The sequence below is a fragment of the Gastrolobium bilobum genome, unplaced genomic scaffold (genome assembly GCF_033153095.1).
Source record: "Gastrolobium bilobum isolate Gb01-03AN ecotype WA unplaced genomic scaffold, APGP_CSIRO_Gbil_v1 utg20052, whole genome shotgun sequence".
NCBI classification, from domain to species: domain Eukaryota; kingdom Viridiplantae; phylum Streptophyta; class Magnoliopsida; order Fabales; family Fabaceae; genus Gastrolobium; species Gastrolobium bilobum.
The window spans coordinates 61,192-67,237 of record NW_026897458.1 but is presented as its reverse complement, the minus strand read 5'-3'; positions in this window follow the sequence as shown (position 1 = coordinate 67,237).

Below are 6,046 nucleotides of genomic sequence, written 5' to 3'. Positions count from 1 at the left end.
ATTACAAGTCATGATGAAGACTCGTGGCAATACTTATAGATTATTTATTTTAAAAAACTGCCTGACTTTTAAGCCTTTCAAACAAAGTGCAATGAATGGGAGCACTATAATAAAATCACATTTAAGTGTATTGACTTCACTTTAATTCTTTAATGTTTTATTTAATATAAAATCAGGTTATGACTTATGAATTTAAGTCTCGGTGACAAATTTGTGGGTCCGCGACACAACATGTTAAAATACGGATCATATTGACCTGTGGAATAAAATATACTGTATACGAGTTTGGATAAATGACATAAATTGTACATGTTGACTCGAATGTCAACCTGCAAAAAATATTTTTTGTCCAAAAAAATAAAATTTTTGGTGACTTTGACACAACCCGTTGCAGATTACAAGTCACTAACCGGTCAAATCGCATATTTTTATTCAATTTTCCCCTTTTTTTGTTAATTTTTTAAGAAATAAATCAAATTTTCAATTTTTGCAGGTCAACTCGTGTGAGCCGCAACCTGCGGCATGTTGTGTCCGAGTTTCAATTTTTTACCGTGAACAAAAAAGGATTGTGTTCAAGTTGGACAGTTTAACCTGTGCGTTAAATCTTAACAAAACACGAACCCAATCTACCGACATATTTTGCCACCCCTAAATCTTAGTCAAAGTGCGATAAAATGTCATGTATAGATAAATTGATTGTTATTCTTTATCTTTTTGGATATATTCATCGATTTCTCTATCAGAAATATAAAAATCATGTTGCAGGAATGATAGTGTTGATTCATGAAACTATTTTTTAACTATGTACTCCCGTGAGTACATAGATAAAAAAACAACAACTTTAATACTAGAACTATATAATCTTGAGAATATATAGTTAAAAATGAGTTGCAAGATGTCCTATAACAGGATATCCGATCCACCTTTTTTCTATTTATTCGATTGTCCGATTCGAACATTGTAAGATTCATTATATGAAAAGATTCTTTCAAGATTATTTTTTTCATTCTCAGACCTTGAACTCGAGACCTCTAATTATGATAAACAAATTTCTTATCACTTGAATCAATAGTTATTTATTGGCATGATTATTCTTTCTCTATTTTTTTATTTTAACACTCGGTCAATTCAATACACATTAAATGTGATACTATTATTGCCTGAATTCAGGATTCCTAGCTATTGTACGCTTGAAGAAAAGGTCGAACACTATAATCTACTTGTCTTGGGTCAACTCTGCCAGTATGATTTCTTTGAGCATAAAGATTGGAAAGGTTAATGATTGAGTAAGTTTCAAACCAGTCTCCTTTTCCAGGAGAAAGTAGCATAAGTTTTAAGATAGCTTTCTTTTTCATATGAAAGGAACTTAATCCTCTCCCGTTGCATTCCTTCGAAATAAGAGTCGTTTGGATCAGTTTTTTTTTCATGCAATTTTTTTTTTTTAAAAAAATCTTTCTTGATATAAATAAGCATTTGAATGTTAGCTTTGAAAAAAAAAACATAAGTTAAAAAATAAGAGAAAAATGTTTATCCTTTTAAATGACACAACTTATATACTTTTACTCTCACGAGGTGGGACCCACACCATTATTTTTTTTGTCAACTCTCTCTCCTCCTTTATCTATCTCTTAAAATGACACAATTTTACATCCTTTAAAATGACACATACTTTTCCCAAAAAATAATATCAAAATCCTGTTTTTTTAAACTAAAATTTATGTTTCTAAAAAAAAAAACAGAAGTTAAAGCTCAAATATTTTTATCAAAATTTGAATTTACCCAAACCCTAACTTTAAAAAATCCCATAAACACTACTACTATTATTGCCACCGCTTCCATCATCTCCATCAATATTGTTACCAACCTCAGTATTGTTGTCATCACCATCACCACCACTCTACCAATATCATCGCCTCACCTCCATCACTAATGCCACCACCACTGCACCATCACCTCCGGCCCCACCATTGTCGCCATCACCTCACCTACACCTCTGTTGCCACCACCTCACCTCCATCATATCGTTGCCTCCATTGCCACCACCACCCTACTATTGCGTTTGTGGCTAACGCCTCACCACCAAATCTTGCTTCCAGATTTATTATCACATGTTTTTTTTTTTAAATAATTTTATACATAAAAAATGCCTTTTAATTTTAGGAAAAAACTACTCTTATGCTATATGTGATAAATTTCTTTCCTACTCACCCTTCAATAACTGTGCCACCTTTTTTTTTTCAAAATAGTGGAGCCCACAAGTTTGTCTCCATGATATGAGATAACTTATCTCCTTTAACATGAGATTAATAAAACCCTTAATTTTAACAATCAAATAATTTTTAGGGTTCGCTTTTTTTAAAGTTACTTTATATAACTTTATCTAATGTTCGCCTAAACGACGTTGTTTTGGTGCGAAAATCATGGTGTATTTGTAATTTTAATTTACTTCAGGGTTATAATAGTCTTTATCATTCTAATTTTTTAATTTTCAACCTCAAAACGACGTCGTTTCGGTGAACATTAGACAAAATTATCTAAAGTAACATTAGATATTTTTTCCCCTAATTTTTAATCAAAAAAACTTTTCACATATTACATCGAAATGCAAATAGCTCTAGCTTTTAAAAAAGTTCTTACAAAAAAAAGTAAGGCTTAGAAAATCTTTTTTCTTTCTTTCTAAAAACTCATCCAATAATGCCCATTTTTATTTTTGTTTTATTTTTGAAATTTGTACTAAATACGAGAGTGTCTTATTCTCAAATTTATGTTTCTAATAATAATTTCACAAACCTTAAGACAAATACACCCTTAAAATAATTGATTGGGAAATCTTTTAGATTTAATAGGTCGTTACAATTTTTTGTTGGGAGAGCTTTATTAAATACTCTTTTTTGTCTATTGCCTCTCATCTTCAATTTATTTTTCCCCCATTTTTTTCTATTCAAATAACCTTTTAGAAATAGTTACTCTTTTTTTTATCTATTCTATGAAATAACTTTAAAAAAAAATCTTTTGTCATTTCTATTTTGTCACTTTTTTCTAGTCTTCAACTATATTATAAATATCCTTTTAAAAACCTCTTGCCACTTCTTTATTCTTTTTTGGAGTTACTCGACCTTAATTACTTCTTTAAGACAAGTCGGCAAAAATGACTTGTAGGGATCGAATCCTTTCTTTTCCACTACTTAGCTCTCATTACTATCAACTAAGCTACCTGCCTTTCGTACCTCTCGCCACTTCTGATTGTATATTAGCATTATTTTTCAAATAATTTTTATTTATTTAAAAAACTATTGTTAATACCAAAGTTAAAACTGGAGGTTTATTATTACTCTCATTCAAACTTCAAATTAGCCAAATTATAATAATTAACTTTGAAAGTTACTTGCTACTTGTGTGTTCCAAAATCCAAAAAATGGTCATGCCCATTAGCCTATTATCAATATTTGTTTTAGCATCCAATTTTATCGTTAAATTTTGTCATTATAAAGAATTCGGGTTAAAGCACCATTTTAAAATTTTTGGGCAAAAAAATTGTCCAGTTAAAGTTGATTGGATAAGTTTTTCCAAAATAATACAGTCAAACATGTCAATTATACTAACGGGACTAGTCCCGTCAATGATACTGACGGGACTCGTGCCACATCAGGCAGTCCCGTTAACGTAAAACTTCGGAAGACCATAACTTTTGACTCGGGTATCCAAATCAGATGATTTTTTTTTATTTCACATAAATTTTCAAGACTACGCAATGACAGCTCATTTGATATATTTTATATCCCACAAACATAGTTTGAATTTGCAACAATAGTTCCACAATTACAAGATCATCTAAATCCAGAAAATCCCGAGTTCTTTCCGAACCAATACTATGAGCTGTCGCATGTGTCATCTTCTGGATTTAAACGTTTTTGTGATTGTGGTACAATTGTTACAAATTCAAACTATATTTGTGGGAGATAAAATATCTCAAATGAGGTGTCATTGCGTAGATCTCGAAAAGTTATGTGAAATAAAAAAAAAATCATTTGATTTGGATAGCCGAATCAAAAGTTATGGCCTTTCGAAGTTTTACGGTAACTAAACTGCCTACGTGGCGCTGACGTGGCACGAGTCCCGTAAGTATCATTGACGGGACTAGTTCCGTAAGTATAGGTGACATGTTTGAGTACATTGGTTTGGAAAAACTTATCCAATCAACTTGAACTGGATAATTCTTTTGCCCATAAGTTTTAAGGGTTTAGTGTTTGTCATTTTAAATGACATAACTTTGTGTCATTTTTAATGAAACTACGTCGTTTTGGTGTGTTTTGTCTCTCCTCCATTTTCTTTTTATTTCTAATTTTATAAATTAGAAAAAATGACAAAACACACCAAAACGACGCAGTTTCATTAAAAATAACATAATTTTGTGTCATTTAAAATGACAAACATTTTTCCAAGTTTTAAAATGACAAACATTATCAAACAGCTATCCTTAGGTCGCTGGTTCGAATCCGGCAGGTCGGAAGTTTTTATCCTCACCAAAAAAAAAAAAAAGATGCTTTTTCCAAAGAATTCGCCATATCCTTTACTAGGCTTGCATAATATTTCTTAGTAGATGCATAATATTTCTTTCGGTTTGGCTAACATGTGAGATGACATCAACGATTGCTTGAGGAACTAGGCCGTTAGCCTATTTATTCCATTTTTTAATAATTATTAATCATATGAATGAAGAGTTTAATTAGTTTTCTGCATTTAATATGTTTTAAATTTTTATTTTATTTTGAAGTAAAAATTTGATTTTTTTTTCATTTTGACTTAATGATTTTGACATTATTTTTTAAATGAGTATTGAATAACAGAACTTAAAGACCACATATAAAGAGACTTAGGACCTATTTGGATGATTTTTTTTTTCTCCAAAAACTATTTTTTTAAGAAGAAAAAACACTTCTCACTTTAAGTTCGTTTGGATGTCTACTTTTAAAAAAAACAGAAGTCACAAAAAAAGCTAAAAGCCTACTTTTTTTAGAAGCTAAAAATTTTAACTTCTAAAAAAAATAGAAGTCAAAAGTCAAATACTTTTTTCAAAAACAAAATATTTTTATAAAAATATAAATATATTTAACTTTTATGAAAAACACTTTTAAAATAAGGAAGAGATAAAAGCTATTTTTTTAAAAGACGAAACAAATAGGCTCTTGAACATATTATGCCAAGATAATCATGCAATGACTGTCACATTCATTTAACCACGGTTAATGTAACCGTGCCTCAAGGGAACGAACCTAACTTATAAGTAGGGATAAACTCTAGTCGGTAAAACACACTAATTCCTCTAAAAGTTTTCTTGGACAATTTACTTACATGAGGATTGAGTCCCTTTTACACTTATCTCCATGATTCGTCCGTTGGAGGAGCTATCATTCTCAACCATTAAAGAGCAAGCATAACCACCTAGATTCAGCACCAAGCTGGAATGTTCAGCCAAAACCTTGATCTAGAGCAGTTTTTTATGATAGGACCAAATTAAAAACACGTGTAATGTATAAAGGTAAAAAATAATGTATCTTTTATCTTTATTGGTAACAATGATTTTTAATTAATTGGTTCCTATATTTCACAACAATTTCATATCAATTGAACTAGAAACCGAACCACTATTTAATCCGGTCCAATCAATGTATCGTTAAGGACACAATTCGATCAAGAACCAGTGAACCGACACTATAGAACTTGGCACCTAAGAGAAGAGTAAAATGCTAACCATTAAGTCACATCTCTTATCAAATATTTCTATTTATATATTTATTACACATTTTTAATTTAATTGACCCATTGATTCGATATCCCAATCGAGTCAGATCGGATTTAATAACATTAATTATAACCGTAATAAAAGTGATTGTATGTGTAGCAACTAAACATTTTCTTGGTATAAGAACTACATCAAAAATAAATATTTCATGTGTGATAATATAATGGCTTCTAAATTTCAATATTTTTCTAACCGAATACTTTTATAAAGGCTAAGATGAAAGAAATATCTTGTGGTTATACC